Below are 20,611 nucleotides of genomic sequence, written 5' to 3'. Positions count from 1 at the left end.
ATGGGAACTTGACAGTCACAGTATGTTGAGATCTTGGGGTATCTGGCTTACATCTGATATGGACAGAGTATTTGCTAATTTATGAACAGTCCAATGTCTGCAGTGCTGAGTGCAAGAGGAATTTGACAAGTGTGAACTTAATTCAGGAGAGTGATGTGACTAGAATTGCATTTTAGAAATACCACTGTGCAGCAACCCAGGAAATGGATCTAAAAAGCAAGCAGACAATTTGTGCAACGGTAAGGTCACGGTGAGGGCCAGTACAAGGGCAGTGCGGCAGAGATGGAGGAGAAGGCAGGTTTGAGAAATGAGAAGTAGAAGGCCCAGCAAAATGAAGGACTTGCAGCTGCTCCTTAAGTTTCTTGCTTCAGTGCCTGAACAGATGATGGTACCATTCATAAACTCTGGGAATTCAGGAGAAAGAGCTGATGTTAGAAATCTTATTCAAAGAGGTTAACTTTTTGCAGAGACTTGTGATATGTCAGCTACATGACTCTTAATGCATAACAATGGAAATAGTACCTTCAATATTAAATTACAGCAAATGAGTTTTCTCTCTAAAGGGCATGAATGTGACACTCTTAGCAGGAAATGATGTTAAAATAGAGTACTTTAGTGATTATATTTCATTTGATTTCTCCAACTGTAATTGGTTTCTTTCTTTTCTCCTTCACTCAGCACATGGATTTAAGTAATTTCTTCAAAGACATCAACTAAATCTAGGAAAGTATATCTACATCTAATCTTCCCTTTCTAATGCTTCTGAAAATTAGGTATCTTCATGCCACTCTTAAAACATCTAAACCATGGTAACAATCTTATAGAATATTAAGACTGTTCATCGCCTTTCTGACCTCATTATTAAGAATTTAGTGTGAAAATGAAGACAGAGAAAATGTTAAATATGGAGACAGGAACATGCTTTTTCTTTCTGTGTCTGCTATCACCACTTGAGCTGACAACTGGTATTGTATAAATATGTATTAAGTTCTGCAAAAGTTAGGGAGCACAAAGAGTGTGTGCAGAAGGACGAAAGAAAAATCTTTTTTGCTATTATCAAGCCAACCCCTTGTTTTGCCTTTATCAAGTCAGGGTACATGACTGAAAACTCTAGGAGTCAGCACTACCTACCGACAGGGCATGGTTATGGGAGGTCAGCATTTGGAGTCTTAGGGAGCTTCTTTTGCTCTCCACCATCCAATGCTTCAACTGCAGTTCTCTCCATGAGACTATGAATATTTTAAAGATTAGTACCTGGCTTATGATTTTGTTCTTATACTCCCTCCCTAGGCATCAGGCTGGCTAAAGAGCAGACTATTACTGTTTTAGTTTCAGGGTGCTTACCATGCCCAAGTGATTAGTTTGGCTGAAAGTACATAACAGATACAAACATGTCTGCTGTCTTGTGAATTAGTTATCATCTGAAACACCAAAAAGCTAATAATAGCAACAGTACCACAAAGCTAGTAAATGCAGTAATTACAGTGATGCTTATTGAGTGTTTACTACGTGCCTTTCAGTTTTCTCAAGTAATTCTAACACCACCCTATGCAATGGATTTAATGAGGAAATCAAATGAATTTATGTAAGATAATACATATTTAAGTGGCTAAACTAGAATAAAAGTTGCACCAAGTTTTATAACATAGTACAAATGAATAGATGTTCCAGAAGAGCACTAGTTAGAAAGAATAAAAAGGTAACTCAAAGGCTCATAATTATTTAAAAAAAAACCTGAGATGATAATGCTGGTAACAGCCAACCTTTATTACGTACCTATTACGTTTCAGACACTTTTTTAAATACTTAAAATCCATTACCTCTTTGGATTCTCAAAACAGTTGTATGATTTGAGTACGTACATTTATTGTACTTTATTACACTTTGCAGATATTGCATTTTTTACAAATTGAAAGTCTGTGGCAACCCTGCATCAGGCAAGTCTATTGGTGCCATTTTCCCAAGAGCATGTGCTCACTTTGTGTCTCTGTGTCACATTTTAGTAATTCTCACAATATTTCAAACTTTTTTATTATCATCTCTATTATGATCATCTGTGACCAGGGATCTTTGGTGTTACTATTGTGATTGTCCTGGGGCGCCAGAGGCCACACCAAATAAGATAGTGAATTTAATCTGTTAATATAAATGTTGTGTGTGTTCTGGCTGCTTTAGCAACTGGCTGTTTCCCCATCTGTCTCCTCAGGTCTCCCTATTCCTTGAGACACAATATTGAAATTAGGCCAATTAATAACCCTCTAATAGCCTCTAAGTGCTCCACTGAAAGAGTTTAACTTCTCTCATCTTAAATCAAAAACTAGAAACGATTAAGTTTAGTGAGGAAGGCATGCTGAAAGCTAGACAGGCCAAAAGGTATGCCTCTTGTGTTGGTTGGCCAAGTGGTAAATGCAAAGGAAATGTTCTTGAAGGAAATTAAAAGTGCTACTCCAGTGAACATACGAATGAAAAAGTGCAACAGCCTTATTGCTTATATGCAGACAGTTTTAGTGGTCTAGACAGAAGATCAAACCAGCCACAACAATCCCTTAAACCAAAGGCTAATCCAGAGCAAGGCCCTGACTCTCTGCAAGTCTATGAAGGCTGAGAGAGGTGAGGAAGCTGCAGAAGAAATGCTTAAGCTAGCAGAGGATGGTTCATGAAGGTTAAGGAAAGAAGCCATCTCCAGAACATAAAAGTACAAGATGAAGCAGCACGTGCTGACAAAATAGGCTTCATCAACAAAGAGGATGCAATCTAGGACTTTCTTAGCTGGAGAAGAGAAGTCAATGCCTAGCTTCAAGGCTTGATGGACAGGCTGACTCTTGTTAGGCACTAACTCAGCTAGTGACCTTAAGTTGATGCCAATACTCATTTACCACCCCCAAAATCCTATAAGCCTCAATGATGTTAAACCTACTCCACCTGTATCCTATAAATGAAACATCAAAGCCTGGATGACAACACATCTGTGTATAGCATGGTTTACTTAATATTTTAAGCCCACTGTTGAGACCTACTACTCAGGAAAAAAAAAGATAAATATTTTTATGGTTGTTAACATAGTATCTATTCTTCAGCCTATGGATCAAGAAGTAATTTCAATTTTCATGTCTTATTACTTAAGAAATATATCAGGAAAGGCTAGGGCTGCCATAGTGACTGACTGCTCTGATGGAATTGGGTGAAGTCAATTGAAAACCTTCTGGAAAGGATTCAGCATTACAGGTGCCACTAAGAACATTTGTTATTCGTGGGAGGAGGTCAAAAGTAAACAATAGTTTGGAAGAAGTTGATTCTAATTCTCATGGATGACATTGAGAAATCAAGACTTCAGTAGAGGAAGGAACTGCAGATGTGGTGAAAACAGTGAGAGAGGCAGAATTAGAAGTGGAACCTGAGGATATGACTGAATTGCTACATTCTCACGACAAAACATGGATGAGGAGCTGCTTCTCATGGACGAGCAAAGAAAGTGGTTTCTTGAGATGGAATCTGCTCCCGGAGATGCTGTGAACATTATTGAAATGACTAAGGATTTAGAACACTACATAAATTTAGTTGATGAAGCAGCAGCAGGTTTTGAGAGAATTTACTCCAATTTTGAGAAAAGTTCTATTCAGTAAAATGCTATCAAACAGTGTCACATGCTACAGAGAAATCTTTCTTGTAAGAAACAGTCAATGCGGAAAAACTTGTATTGTTGCCTAATTTGAACAAATTCCCACCACCACCTCAACCTTCAGCATCACCACCCCATCAGATCCATCAGCAGCCATCAGTACTGAGGCAAGACCCTCCTCCACCAGCAAAAAGATTACAGCTTGCTGAAGGTTCAGATGATAGCATTTTTTAGCAATAAAGTATTTTTCATTAATCTATGTACTTTTTTTAGACATCATGTTATCGTACACTTAATAGGCTATAGTATAGTGTAAACAAAACTTTTCTATGCACTGGGAAACCAAAAAATTTGTGTGACTCACTTTATTGCTGTACTTACTTAATTGTAGTGGTCTGAAACTGAACCCATGATATGTCTGAGGTATGCCTCTGCTATTAATACACCCCCGACAGATGAGGAGACTGAAACACAGAGGGGTTAAGTAACATGCTGATGGTCACACAGTAAGGAGGTTCAGCTGGATCTGGGTGATGTAATCAAAGCCAATCAAGAACAGAATACAATCCATTAAACTAGTGGTCATCAATCTTAACTGCACATTAGAATCACCCAAGGAGTTTTAAAAACTAGCACGCTGAGCTGCTTCCTTGACAAATTAAAATCAGAGTGTCTGGTGAGGCCTAGGTCTCGATATGGAACAAAAGTTCCCCGGTGATTCTAATGTACAGCTGTGGCTGAGAACAACTGTATTACACAAAGGCGAGACTAATTATTTCGATTCCCAGTAAACAGCATTGTAATCAAGGTCAGTGACAGGAGGTAGATTTACAAATCAGTAGTAAACAATGGAACTATACCACTATTGCCTTTGCTGTGGCAGAAAATTTATTAGCATTGATTGTGAGCAAGAAAATTATAGATAACTTAAAACAAAGAGTCCCAGAGTAGATGTAGTCTTGTGTTTATTTAATGAATGTCAAAGCCAACTTTATCAGTTTTAATTGGATAGTAAATTCACCCTTTTATTTCCAGAAACAGTGCAAGAATACCATTAGGAGAGGCCTTACAAGATCTTTTCTTCATTGAGCTCAAACAGATGGTTAATTTCTCAAATGTTAATTTATTTCTGTGGGTTCTATTTTTCATGTCCCTTTATTTTTGGTAGTAATACAGGGCAATATTTTCAAGGCATAAGAAATATTCTCCATACAAGTGAATGCACACCACTATTTTCTGAGTTGGATTTCAAACAACAAATGAATTCCCAAAGAAAAATCTCCGATGTACAATGGTTTATAGCATGATGGAATCTGCCTGCAACTACAAATTACAAACTATGCCCTTTCCTTCTCTCTGGGGAAAATAAAGAAGCTAACAGAAAAAGGTATGGCAGATAAAGGGTAATGCTTGGTAAACCATACCTATCAAGGGAAGTGAGAACAAATACTGATTTCATCAAGATTTTTCTCACAGGTATAGTTAACAGAAATGTAACCACATTCCCTGTTCTACTCTCTTTATAAGATTCCCCAACCAAAGGGACTCACAGAACTAATAGCAATGTAAACTGGGGAGGGGGTTTAGATAGATGGCTGTTCTCCAATGATGGAGTGTTGATTCAATGACCCCATTAAAAACAAAAATTATAGCCAATCCTCACATAGGAGGTGCTGTCAACCTGTGGTCCTTGCTTCCCTTACCCAATAGATTTATGACCAGGCTAAGGACAGCAAAAGTCTGGTAAAAATACTCTCCCTAGAAAGTATGCATGCTTAGCTAATTTGTTATGTTCACCTTTAAAATTATTCCTTAACCACAGTCGGGTTTCTCGAAGTGCAGGAAAATCACTGATTTACAAGGTTGGGACTTGACATATCAGGTGCATGGCACATCCCCGCCCCCCTCCACCCCCCTGCCTTCCCAGGATAGGTGCCCTGCCAGTTATTTTTGTCATTTCCTCGTTCGCTTCTGTTTTCCACTTATTTTGGCTCCAAATATCAACTAGGTCATCCACAGACAACAGGACAAGGAAATAGGTCACAAATTCTCTTTTTTTTTCTCTCATAGAATTGACTAGTAGGAAAACTTTTTGGGTCATTATTCATATGCTAATTTTTTTCACCTACCCTTGTTTTCAGCATTGAAATGTTAGTCGTTTTTTGTTTTTTTTTTTCTAAATCTTGTGTAGGGTAAATTGGGAAGGAGAGATGTCCTTCTGAGGTTTTCTTTGAAAATCACTGGAAAGTTTTCAATAAAGGCTGAGTGAAATAGAAAGTCAGCTTCTCCCTTACTGTTCAGATTGTTTTCAAGAGTAATGTAATAGCAGGCCTATAAAGTGTGTATACCATCAGGCCAAACAATGAATTTTAAGCGTTACACTGCTTTTCTAGACCATAATAAATGTATTTTATTTAGACTATACAGCTCTATAACAGCTGTCCCAAAGGTTTCTATCCATTTGTTCTATTAGATTTGTTGTCACTTCTACCATGGGCTGTGTTTCAGAATCTGAATTTATGAACACTTAGCAGGAGACCGAACCATATTATCTGAGTGATTCTAAATTTCCTGAGAGTATAAATTCATTTAAAACTAGAGCTCCTCCTTTACTGTGTTCACCATCTCCTGACACTCTCATGGAGAACCACAAAAGCCCAGGGGATGTACGTCAGGGGTGAGGAGAGATGTCAATGCTCTGCACTCAGCAAGAGTTAAAAGTCAACATCATCCTTGAAAATCTCTTAAAAATCACTTGAAGTTCCCTTGAAGTAAATCTTGAAGTACAGCCTCTCAATGTGTTCTTGGCAGTCAGTTTTGTTGTGTTTTGGTTTTATTTCCAGCCTTGTAAAAAGATCACTGTGTTTTGTGCCGAGCACCCCATGTTGTGGTCGGCTTGTGTTTAGAGGCCTAGTTTTATTGGAGGAAGAGAAGATGTGTAATAAGAAACATGTTTAAAATGCTAGAACCACACTTGGTGCCGCAAGATGTCCACATTATGAAAGCACAGGAAGCTGGCAGAGGGAGGACAACAGCTTCACACAACTTGCTTCACAATATTGACTGGGGACCTCCAGGCATTGGTCTATGTGCTGGGGAAAGCGAAAGAGAGAGAATGAAGTCCCTGCCATCACAGAGCTCATGTTCTAGAGAGGGGCAGCAAATAATACTCATGCTTAAGGAAATACATCGACTGTAGATGGTGATAAAAGGGAGAAAAAGTACAGCAGAGGGTACAGGAGATAGGGCGTGTTGGGGACGTAAAGTCTCACTAGTGTAAGGTGCTGTTTGCACAGGTAATTTAAGGTATTGCCATATTGCTACTTGGAGGAAACACAGAACAGTTGTAGAAAGAGCAAGTATAAATGCCCCAAGGAGTATGTTTCAGCTTGAGACAATGTCAATGTGCTCATTGTGTAGCCTGGCAGGTGGAACTGACTTCCTTAAATTCGTTCTGTCTTAAGAATATATGGACAAATTCCTGTAATGTAAATAATTTAGCACTTCCTATGAGCCAGGAAGCATTCTAAGTCCTGTTGTTTAATTCCCATAACAAACCCTCTGAGGCAGTTATCACCTCCATTTACAGAGTGGGCAAATGCAGCACAGGAATGTTAAGCAGCATTGCTGAAGGTCCCAGAGCCAAAGGCAGGTGAAGTCCCGTTTATACCTCAGACATTTGATCCCTCTAAACTGCTACACTATATTGTCCACCAGGACATAACGAATATGACACAATTCCACTAGGAGTTTAACGTACAGCCTGCTCTTCCAAGACAGGTGACATCATTGGGGCATGCTATTTATAGCAACACTAGTAAATTGATAAATCCTATGTGCTACACAAGTCTCTTTAAATTCAGGAAGGCAAAACCCAAAGTTTCTTTGTGAAATGCCATGCTGGAGGTGAACGGTTTTACTCCACCATACCATGGGCACAATACAGTACATACTTCAATATTTAATAAATGTTGATGCTATGAATGTACATGGAATATATACACATGATTAAGATTTATTACTTTTGAGATATAGCATATACAGGCTAACCTATGGCTATTCCTAAAAACTTTATTAAATAAAAACTTGATATATATATATATATATATATATACACACACACACACACACATACACACACACACATATATATATATCTGAAGGTACAGACTACGTTATGTCAAGGATAATATAGCTCTGTATTTTATCAAAACAATTCAAAATAGGCTCTAACAGCTCACAAGGGCAAGTTGCACTTTGATTGTCTAAGTTCAGGATGATGTGCATCATGTTTTGTACTGATTTGTCCTATGCTCCTGCCTTCAGTAAGGGACCCTGACTTATTCTGAGGCCATCACTAATACCCATCTGGCAGAGTTTTGGTTCTTCCCAGATCAGCATCTCCTAGCACACTTTAAGTGATACAGCATGTACCTGTTTAACTCCTTTAAAGTGGAGTTAAAATTCAAACTAAGTTTTAAAAAGAATTGAGTTGTATGACATCTTCATGCTGTAGTTCCTACTACATAGACATCTTTACCATACTGAACTTCAGTTTAGATATACAAGAGAAGTACTAGGATCAGACAAATAAATATGAAGGAATAAAAGTAAATATTACCTATTCTGAATTACTCAATAAAAGCTTTTTTGCTGTAATACTCTAATAATAAAATTTCATTGAAATGGTTTAAAAACCTGCAATCAATTTAGCATATTTGTAAGTAGGTTATTTTTTTCCTTCTCAGAGAATTTTCTTAAAAGTGATTGTATATTGCTTTATTCACATGTAGGACAATTTTAACACAGTGACTGTGCCATGGGAGTTGTATTTAACTCAGGCTAGTTTTGAGCCCGGAGCCTCACGAAGGAAAACCCTGCAGTTGGTTTGTGAAAATCTTGTCAATGTTCTTATTGTTACAATTAATATTGATAATTTAATTCTAAAAACATGGATTGCATTACATATAACTCACACACAGAAAATAAAAAACAAATTAGAAAGGATTGTTTTAATAAAATACTGTGGTCCCAGGGGAAAGTTTTTTTGCTAGTGTGGCAGTTAACACGTTAAACTCCTGTGTATTTAAACATTCTGTTTTTTTACCATACATGAAATCAAAAAACTTTTATAGACTTTTTCTCAAATATATCTCGAGGTTTATGAAAACAAACACATATAGTAGAAATAAAAATCTGATGTGATATACTCAGATCTCTCTACCATAACTGTCATTTAAAGAACATAAATTCAATAATAGAAAGGCTTCCCAAAGAAACTGCTAGGTAGGTAAGTAAGGACCTACTGTGCAAAGCATTTGGCCTTCCAAATTTTAAACCAACATTTCACTAATCAATTAGGTCGCTTCAGTTTTCCTGAGAGCTTGTTACATAAAAGGAAATAAATTATCTTCATTAGAATATGAGAAGCATATTTTCTGTGATCATTTAAGTCAGTCCAGAACAAAGTAATCAATATGTTTCAAGCAATACAAAATAATAATTTTAGTGTTTGCTATGTTTCTTGAAGTTCCTAAACAGTCTGAAGATATATCACAGCAAGGTGATTGAGTTCTTGCATTTTTACGCAGTGTTGTATAAGCTGCAGAAGAAGCAAACTTTCCAGATTTATAATCTCAATAAAACATTCATGAACAAAGTTAAGGAACAATTAATTACTAAGCCTTTTGATAATGATATAAGTGCATTTGCTAAGTCTCTGAGAAGGTAGAGACCACAACACCCCTATAGTTATTATATCCCAGGGCCTACTTCAGAAACTGACATACACGAGGCACTCTGCTTATCTGGCTTTAAAGTTTGTGCCATTTCACTTCTGGCACAACTGGGATCCGCAGACTGCAACATGGCATGGGGTGGACATGCGCATACATTCAAGGGTCTACAAATTAACCTCAAGAATCTGTCAACAGCATCTCTCCATCCAGATGATTAATATGCAAACATTCTGAACAATTTGGATCACCATATTTTAAGAAAGAACTGTCTCTTGATTTCAGTGCCTTGGGTTTTATTTGTGATGGTTTTTGTATTTTGGGGTAGGTAATCTTACACAAGAAGTAGGGAGTTTAGAGCATAGGTTTTTTTTTTTTTTTTTTTTACAAATATCAACTTTATTGAGTTATACATACAATAAAATAATCTCATTTTAATTATATAATTTACTGAGTTTGGCAAAAGTCTACATAGAGCATAGGTTTTGAAACCCAACTGCCAGGGTTGTATTCTTGCTCTTCCACTAGCTGTGTGACCCCAGGCAAATTACACTACCTCAGTTTCTCAATCTGTAAAAACACGGTAGAGCTTAACTTTTAATGTTTAATCAGTGCAGATGCTATTAGGCTAACATTTCCCTAATCTTTTTTAAAAAATGACAAATTTCTGCTCAATATCATGTTTACTCTTCTACAAATTATAAAGACAAAATTATTTAGATAATTCATCACATGTACACACATAGAAAGGTGGACTTGTCATGGTGGTTTTAATACACATTATCAAATTTTACCCTTTCCATACTGTTATTCCCATTTAGGTGAATGCCCTTTTTTATATCACTAAGTGTATAAAAAAGGTTCCTAACCTTCAAACCTGAAGGCAGAGTTTACACAAATTCAAATGTAATGATAATAGGTTTAAAGTAGTGATATGGTACTACAGTGTTGAGGTACAATCCATCATCTGTTCTTCATAAAAGTTCCCTAGCTATAGGAAATGTTTGGGAGTTACTGTGTCAATCAGCATTCTGGAAAATAAAATGATACTGTCTTATTCCATGAGGGGAAAACTAAGCATATGCACATGTTTCCAGTAAAGATTTCCAAGACTAATTAAAGTACATAATCCTCCTTGGGTAGCAAAATAATTCCATCCTTAAGGCCTGAGGAATCTAGTGCTCTCAGTGCTAGCCTAAAAAAACTAAATACAAAATGTGATAGTAATGTGAAAAATGGTAACTCCATAGAGGTGAGAAATTATAATTTATAAATAGGAATCTCTTTTACCATAAGCTAATAAATTAAGATAGATGTCTATGTATTTCAGATTTGTTGTTTAAGTACACTGAACTATAGAAGCACATTTAAAAAACACCTTGGTCTTTCAATATTTTCATATTGACACTTTTCAAATACTTTTTTTATAATTTGTAGTATTTTAAAAATGTACCCAATAAAGGGTGAAAAAGTATCAATACATATTATGGATTATTCATTATTTTATCTCTGATTTGCTGATAGTTTGATAGCATACCTGTGGCTATACTAAAGCACAATTGTAGTAGATGAAATCCATGATTATTTTAAGTTCAACAAATAATATAACTCTCTGGGAAAAGATAACTGAACTTTGTAAAGAAACAGGGAAAGCAACCATTAGTTTCTGGAATTATAGTGAAAAATGTACTATTTGTTATATTTAAAAGAAATAATTTGTCTCACAGGAAAATGAAATTAGTATGGGGGAGAATTTTTATGTTTGTTTTATTAGGATTCTCATACTATAAATGAGTGAATATTATTAATACAAATAAAATCAAGAAACTGTAATACCAGTATAGATAGTATAGAGGAAGACCCAGCTATCTCCTACATCATTAAACACAAGTAGATAAGGATAGAGTAACTTAGACTGATGAATAAGAAAAAAAGTGACTAACATAAGTAGCAATACTGTTCTACGTTTATTCATTCTAGAATTTGAGATCTGTTATATATCACACTTTTAAAAACACAGTTGATCATCTCTTCATGTGATGTAAGCAATTAATTTTTCTTTGAATTATGAATTGTTGGAAGTACCTTATATAGATCTAGTAAATCATTCTAAAAAATCTCTCCAAAATTGCTTCTCTTTAAAATTCATCATTCCGAAGCTGAACAAGTTAGTTTTTAAACGAAACTAATTTAGTGGGTAAGGGATCATTTCAAATTCTTTCTTGTCGCATGATCTCTAATGACACATTTGCCCTTTTTAATTTGCCATTTACTCTTCAAAAAAGAAATGTAAGTATGTTGTAAAGCTGCAATTCTGGGAGTCATTTCAGTAGAGATCGTTTAAGAAAGTGACAGAATAAAAAAAAAATAAAGATTAAAACCACACAGGAATAATCGAAGTTGATCAAACATAAACATATAAATTAAGAATACTTAAAAAACATTGAATCTCTATAGTTTAAGAAATTAAATTCTCTATATTCTCTATTTTGTTAATATAACCATAATGCAGGTTCCCTATAGCTTATAAAGCTATGAATACTGCACCACTGCAGCTATTTGCTGGCACTTGGTATCTAAGAAAGTAACAGTCAATTATAAGACAAAGACTGAAAAATTTTGTAGCAGGTATTTTTCCCCTCCTCTTAAAGGTGTTGCTCTTCTCAGTCCTCTTCCTGGGCTTATAAAACATAGTGTTATAGAAATATATTTAATCAAATTCTTCTCAAGGGATAAAGAGTAACTGTTGATTCTGACATTTTCCAAATAACAAGGAGTTTAACATTATAACAGCTCAAGGCCCAGCACAGTGGCTCACGCCTGTAGCCTAGCACTTTGGGAGTCCAAGGTGGGAGAACTGCTTGAAGCCAGGTATTTAAGACCAGCCTGAGTAACATAGCCAGATCCTGTGTCTATACAAAAAATAAAAGAAGAAGAAGTTGTTAGCATGGTGTGGTGGCACGTGCCTGGAGTCCCTGCTACTCTGGAGGCTGAGGCAGAAGGATCACCCGAGCCCAGGAGGTGGAGGTTGCAGTGAGCTATGATGACAGTACTGCACCCTACCTGGGGGGACAGAGTGAGATTCTGTCTAAAACAAAACAACAAAAAAACCACAACTCAGACTGGAAAAGTAACGTCTTCCAGGATGACAAAGACTCTCTCCTTGATTAAACTTTAGATTGACTCCTGGAAGCCTTCTTTTTAACTAGGTCTCATCCTTGGGATCTGTCTTCAGCCTGCCTAGTTCAGTTGTAGCAAAAATCCTGCTAAGTCAGTTTAGCAAGAATACCTCTACCCTTGATTGATCATTTTCATTATCTGATCAAATTTCTCATTCCTCGCCTTTTATATCTTTTTTTAATGTAATTGTGCTCATATTTTTTTTTCTTTTCTTTTTTTTTTGTTCACCTTTTATATCTGATCACCTGGCCTACTTTTAGCTAGAGTCCTGTCCAGTTAGTTTAGCAAGAATTCCCCAACCCTTGATGTTTTCTCTTAGTAATTTTCCATCCACTGCCCCCGCCCCCCACTATGCTAGTTAGGTACTGTAGGGGAGGAAAAATATCTTTTCCTTCTACCCATCTTAGGTTCATTGGGTGCGAGGCCCCTGTAACAAAAGAGAAATTAATAAGAGAAAAAAAATTTAGGTAATAATTCATAACACATGCATACAAAATGCAAATTTAGCACAAAAATTTATTTAACATAGGTTTTACATGACATGGGAGCCTTTATAAGGAAATGAAGACACTTATAAAAACCTAAGTGTGTTTTATGCAAGGTTTAAGAGTGGAAAGTTGTGGAGAAATATGATAGGACAAAGGGAATATGATTTAGGTGTCACAAACTGGGGGGAACTTAGCAAGGCATGTTTGTTTAGAACCTTGTCTGTGTCACTTTGCCTTCAGAGATCAGAATGTTCCTTTCCTCCAGGAATAGGGAGGGCATCTCTCCCGTGAGCGTCATATGGCTGCTTTAGGGGAAAGTCAGAAAGTCCTTCCTACACATGTCACTTCTCAAATTCCTTCAGCTTAATTCAATATGCCGAGATGCCATATTTTGGGGTAGTATTTCCTGAGCTCTGCCACTATAAATTCCCAGCTATCTTTGCTGTATCTAAAGTTGAACTCAATCTCTCCCTCCCCATCACAGTAGTTTTGGTACTTCTCACAACAGTCATTAATAACGTCCTCCTTTCCATTTTAAAAAAAAAGTCTCAGAGTAACTTTTTCTTTAACATGAAACTTTCAAGAGAATTAATCTACCAATCTATTAATTTTCAGAATCTGCCCCACTTTTCTCTATAAGATAAGGTTAAATATAATTTATCTGTAGGTATGGGTTAGGGTTCAGACAGATAACAAGGAGTTAGGAGTAGAGGAAAGGTAAAGAAATAAAAAGAGGGGTGGAGTGTCATAGGAAAATTAGAAGGAGGGAAGGAAAAAAACTTACAAAAGTGACTTTTTGTTCATGTTTCAGTGTATATTTAGAAAAAGCAAGGTCTACAAAATCAATCAAGGATCAGAAACATAAATGCCTATAAAGATAACAGAAATAGGGGAGGCTAGTTGTGGAAACAGCCAAAGGGGATTATGAAGAATGTGGTGACTGGCAGTGGGAGAAGGGCAGCGCCCTCTGAAGTCGGCAGCACCCGGCCCACCCTAGCTGCTACGCCCAGGTGGGGATGTGGGCAGTATGGTTCTATCAGCTGAACTGTCAAAGAAATCAGGAAATTTAGTTTCTCTGGAGAAGAGACTAAATGAAATTTTACTGAGGGGTCCTACAATTCAAACAAATATGCAAAAGATATCCCATAAAAATATGAGTAAAAATAAACATGTCAGAATCAGAATATAATTAAGGGAAATTTCCCAAAGGTTTTGATATTTCCTAAACTAAAATATTCCAGCAGAGTTTCTTCTAAGAGCCACTTAGTTCCTGCCCACGCCTCAACTCCCCTGATTTTTTCTGGTCGTGAATCTAAACACACATACACATACAGAGAGGGTACATGTATATTTTTTTAAAAAAATATTGTTTAAAAATGATTGTATATGGATTATGATGAATAACAATATCCCAAGGATGGAAAAACTGTTAAATTCACCTTAGTTCAGCCCAACAATCTGACCCCAATCTGGGCTAAAACTAGTCCACACCCATAATTAGTAAACAAGTGGGTTGTACTAACCATGCCTGTCTTCTAAGTATGAAGACTTATACAAATTGATAAACAAAAGAAAAACAGTAACCACTTCAGAAATATATTGTTTTTCTGGTTTGTCTGACATTTTAAAAACAGAAGTACAACACAAAGCAACTAAAATGTAAGCAGAGAGAAGTGAATGCACCAGAAACTAGACTTTGTAACTTGTCAGGAGAAAAGGACTGCAACATAAAAATAATTTGGAACAAATCTACAGCAGAAAGGAGTTTGAAGACAGATGTGGGTGGGATGAAGCCAAAACTGATCCTGGCATAAATGAAGCTCTCAGGGAAGTAAGCATCTATTTTGCTGAAATCAGACGAGATGAATTACATATTTTATTTCTGATGTGTATGTAAATATACATTATATCAATGTGATAAAGCCTATTTAGGAACTGAAGCAGAATGAGGGTTTGCTGACTTAATTTGGTTAAGCGTGAATAAACCTAAGATCAAAGATCTTATTTCAGTGATATCTCTGGGCCCATTTAATAAAACTAATAAAATGTAGGGTAAAATTAACGACAATTTCTCCCTTAAACTGGAATCTGTTTTTTTTTCCCTCTGAGTTTATCAATTTACCTGACTTCATTTTCTAACTTTAAAATATACAAATGTATCATGAAATTGAAAAAAACTAGTGAAAGTGGGAAATGTATATAATATTAGAACATGTATCACCTATAAAGTCAATCTGGTGATTCTGGGATCCATATACTATCAATGCCTAAAAGTCAAGAGACACATGGTATGTAATTTTCCCACATTACAGAAGTTTGTGGAAAGTTTTGGGAGAGACCATATGGTTTTTCCCCCATTTATAAGCAGAAATGTGGTTTAAGTGCTTCCCAGACAAATTATTACCAACCTTGTCATGTTTTTCCAACAAAATGATAATCTCGATTTGCGACTCCCCACCCCCCAAAAAATCCCTTGTACGGTCAAATCTGAATCTGTTCTGTTAAACTTAACTTTATGGTCTCTTGTACTACTTAGGGTTGAGGGATATTTTTCCCATTTAAACACAAATAAATACTTGGGATATTTTATATTCCTTCTAGCAGAGCAGTCCAAATAATTAGTTCACCTTTTCCGTCAGTCTTAATGGTTATTTCTGCTCCATAGACATTCCTCTACCATAATATTTACCATGAAAACTGCAGTCCAAACTGAAAGTAATACACTGTAGAATACGTGAACTACCTTATAACACAGCTGCACTTTGTCATAGTAAACTCATTTCTTTCAATCTTCTCTTCCCATGTTTATCATTTTGATTTTGGGGCATATAATCACTGCTAAAGAGCTCAAATAGATAAATTGACCTTGATTTTATAATGATGCTCTGAAATAATTTATGTTCCTAATTGTCAGGAAAAGGGATAATACATATATGCAGTTTTCTGTTGGATAATCTGATTCTTGAAAGACCTTTCTTTAATTCCTATGTCATGAATACACATGGAAAATTTACAAAATATTATACATATTAGAAATACAAAGTCAAATACAATATATAGTATATAAATCAGAGAGCTGAGTCAAAACTAGATAGAATACACCAGTGAGCACAAAAAATGTGCATAAACTGGCACTTATTTAGCACATGTAGACACTACAGCCTACACCAAATATTACCTACTGTGCACCTCAAAACATCCAGTTGTCTACAATATTTAACCTCAAATTCTGCCCTTTTTCCCACAGGATTAGCAGATAATCAAATAACTATAATTGAAATAATTTACTATCTAAGCTTACTTCCCCCCCACCCCCGCCTCCATGTGTAGTTTTATTTCCCCTCTATATCTTCATCATATTTTTTCCTCTTTAGTCCCCAGGGAGGAAGCAATCCCTTAAGATCTCAGATATTTCCTTTGCTCTTTCGTCAAGTTGGACACATTTCAGTTTCATATTTAACCACACATATTTTCAGTCTCATATTTAAACATACACAAACATCTCATCACCGATCTTTAATAAATTCATATTCAATACTTCTTTGGTATTATACCCTTGCTTTCACTTATTTCCAAACATCATTACAGAATAAGTTTTATGTTGCCCACTTCCAATTCCCTATTTCCTTAACTGTGCATGTCACCTGTGTGAAATTGTGCTCTTGAATGCTGCCAATGTTGTTTTAATTTCTGAAGTCAGTGATTTCCTGAGTCCCTGTTTTTCTTTACCTTTTAGCAACAGCAGTGTTCACTGCTCACCAACTTTGATTTCCATGTCCTGTCACTGTCTTGGTTGTCTTTCTTATATTCCATTTGAAATACAGAAATTCCCAAGTGTCTGAAATTGGCTTTCTTCTCTCTTTTAGTACCTTCCCTCCCTTGGTGATCTTATCCCACTTCTCTGGTACTATTTCCTTTTTGCAAATGACTTCCCCATCTCTATTCCTACCTATAGTCTTTCTCCTAACTGCTTGTTAGGAATGCTCCACAGACAATCAGAATATCCTTCCTCTCACTCGGAATTATCTTAGTCTAAATATAACATTTTCCTCTTGAAATAAACATATCACTCTGACTATACTATTTGTGTTTATGATAATTACTTTTTTTTCTTCCAACTTACTTAAATTCAAAATTTTGGAAAACTCATGGCCAACTAATTTTCCTACTCACATATTATCAAATAATCTACAGCGTATTTTTCCTATATGTTCTTTCCTGTTCCACATTGTACCTATAGTCTCTACTACCTTATGCTTACATAATTACCATGACCTTTTAGTTTACCCAAGGCTGTATCTCCCGGCTCTACTTCCCTGAACATAAAGGATTTTTCATTGCATCGTTTAAATGGCCATCCTAAATTACTAACTACATTCAATATATGTCATTCTGCTTACCAACATTTTAGAATACAAACTTTCAATTTTTAGTATGGTATTCACTATCTTCCATCTGGTTTTATATTTCCAGGTCTATATTCCCCTACACCCTTCCTCTCTGCACCCTTCCCTGGTTCATGCATATGCTTCTTCCTGCCAGAATTTTCTTTCTCTTCTTCTTGCTAAAATTGTCACCTATAAACATTCTATCACCTCAAGTTTCTCTAAGCTTGCCAACTTTGACTCAATGCCTTTTCAGATCAATCCAGTTAAAAGTCACTCGTCTCTCCTGTGCACTTTGCTAGCAACTAGCTGATGTCTCTCACAAGGCACGTATTACATAGCATCATTTCCTGCTCTGACGTATGAGGATCGTGATTCACATGTTCTCTCCCCACATTAGATTGTATACTTCTCAAGGTCATGGTTAATTTTTCATAACTTTGAAATCCTACTGCAGTTGGCATAGAGTCTTACATAAATCTAGAATTCGATAAAAATATGTTGAATAAATTCAGACTAAAAACAATTACATCAGAAAAATGAAGATGTACAGACCTCATCATTGGTAATTACTCTCCTCTTCTGACTCTAGAGTTTACTAAAAGCCAAAAGCTAAAAGTGGGTGACTTTGTATTATGCAAATTTCCCATTTTTCACATTAAAATTTTTTTAAAATCCGTAAGTTAATGCAGAATTTGGCTTAATTCCCACAGCAAGAACAAAGCAGTTTCATTTAAATGTTCCTTCTAGTCCTTAAGAGTCAGCATTTTTTGATGTGCGTAAGTGGGAGAGAAGACAGAGAAGACTGCTGTCTATTTAAAGTAACCTCCAAAGAAAGATCAATTTATTTATAAAAATGAAAAATTAAAACTAGAAAAACTTAACATGGCAACTTTGGTAAAGAGTTTTCCCATTATAGAAATATGTTTTAATACAATATGAGGTTTAATTTCAGAGCAACCACCCCTTGGAAAGCAAATAATTAAGATTAAAAATGGTATCATTTTCATAATAAACATTTCTCTATGTACGTCAGTAAATGACAATGTATTAAACACCTCTGATGAAGAGATAATATCAGAATCTAAAAGTGTATACACTGCCTGCTAACTTAGACTTCTTTCATTATTTTAGCATTTGATCACTGGAATTCTTTGTGGATAAAATAATTTAAAAGTCAACACCTCTAGCCCTGGCTTGGGCGAGGCAAAGTCATTACTTGTAACCAAAATGTTTGTACCCCTATAATATCCTAAAATAAGAAAAAGTCAATTAACAATTTCAAAGTAAATTATGTAGAAAAATACGGCTTTAGTAGAATAAAAAAATAAATAAATTCATCATGGGACATATTGAAGAAATAGAATAGGTATTTTATTAAGAAAACTATATCCCACAGGTAATCAACAATCTCTTTAACATGACTGTAATAGATGGCGTACACAAGGTTTGCGGCCACATACTGTACTTTGCATAGTCATGACCTGACACAAGGCTAAACCCTTCATAGAGTCCCCCAACCCCACATACAAATACTGATTGTAACTGCAGGGACATTTAAAGAACAGAAAAAAATGCTTTATGAAAAGAATGGTAAGATTATGTTACTATGAAGATGAGAAAAACAGAAAAGACAATGGAACTATTTAAATAGGAAATTGGAACTGAGGTCTGTTTGCTATGCTCTCATTTAGGCAGGTAATAAATTTATTAAGTTAAAACCACAGAAATAACACAGAATGTTTTATAAACAAAGAGAATAAATAGCTAAGAGTAAGACAAATGTTAGATAAATGCTTTAATTCAGATCAGATGCGTAAATGCTAATAAATCATTACATGGGCTATTGTTTAAATAGGTCGCTTTGTTTTGGAACAGAATTTATATTATTGCCATGGTTCGTATTTTATCATTCTTGTGTCTGTGGCATCTTACTTACCTAGACCATGCACTGAAAAATCAAAACACAATTCGTGAAACAGATTAGAAAAAGACCATATCTGTTGCTCCATCAGTTGTATTATCATTTACTTATTGTTAAATATGAACTTCATATCTATGCAGTCCATAAAATATTTAATTTACTGTTACCAGACAAGGAAAGGATCATTTGAATAAACACATTTTCAAAAGCAGTCTGCAGTGAGATTGTGAAGAAACATTTTAGGGATTCAGGAAAAAAAAAATAGCTTTGAATTGGAGATTAAATATTGATTTTATGATTTGGCTAGTCTTTTAAAATAAACAGCTTCACAAGTCAGGCTCCAATCTTGTGATGCCCGAGTGTCTGTTTCATTTTTTAGGTCAGGTCACATAGCTCAGGTAGTTCTTTTCTCACTAATCCATTTAATATGCTGAAGATGATCATTTGACCAACCACTTGACAAAAAGTAAGAGGGACATTCAAGTGACTGGTACTCAAAAAATAAACGCTGCATTTAACTATCTTGTATTATGTTTATTTAGAGCATGATATTAATGTGAAGGGAACAAAAAAGAAACAGAAAAAAACCCTGATCTCTATCTTTAATGAAGTTGTAACAGTAAGACTTCAGATTCAATCTTTTAAAAACACTGCACAAAGCTGTCCAACTCAGGCATTTAACAAAACTACGCCTCCTGCACAACCACCCCTTCCCTTTCCACGTTGCACTTCCTAAACTGCTTGTCCTACTCCAGCTTTCTCCAAAGCATTCATCCCTGTCTGACACACTGTATTTGCTTAAGCTCCTTGTCCTCGGACTAGACTGTAAGCTAACAGGTACCCTTGTCCATTTGTTCACTGCTGTATATGCAGTGCCCACAGTAATGCCTGGGACTCAGTAAATACTGAGTAAGTAAGTGAGAGGACCACTGTTATTTTGGTTTTCCAAATTTCTGGCTTGCATTTCCTCTCTAAGATAATGGCTGCATTTTTTCCATCCAGCATTCTCTGAGGCACACAGTGGCCTGGGTTATAATGTGATTCCACTTAATTGTGATGCTGGGTGAGTTATTACTTTCTCTGACATTCAGCAGAATGGGGATCACAAAAGGATCTGTGGGTTGTGAGCAATAAATGAGAGAATTCACATGAAGTACTTAGTGTGGCAAATACTAAATGCTTAATAAATTTTTAGCTGTCATTCTTACCATTATGATTATTTTCTTCTGTGGCAAATAACTCATTGATTCTTGAGATGCCCCATAGTTAATATGACAGGG

General features: G+C 35.8%; 1 protein-coding gene across 2 annotated transcripts in view; it reads right to left on the bottom strand.

Moving 5' to 3' along the window:
* TMTC2 (transmembrane O-mannosyltransferase targeting cadherins 2) overlaps positions 1–20,611 on the bottom strand; it is a 365,840-nt gene that overhangs the window by 32,573 nt on the left and 312,656 nt on the right. The window lies entirely within an intron of this gene.

Source organism: Eulemur rufifrons, chromosome 16 (genome assembly GCF_041146395.1).
Source record: "Eulemur rufifrons isolate Redbay chromosome 16, OSU_ERuf_1, whole genome shotgun sequence".
In the NCBI taxonomy this organism is placed as follows: Eukaryota; Metazoa; Chordata; class Mammalia; order Primates; family Lemuridae; genus Eulemur; species Eulemur rufifrons.
Note: the sequence above shows the minus strand (reverse complement) of the source record. Positions and strands in the feature narration are given on the sequence as shown.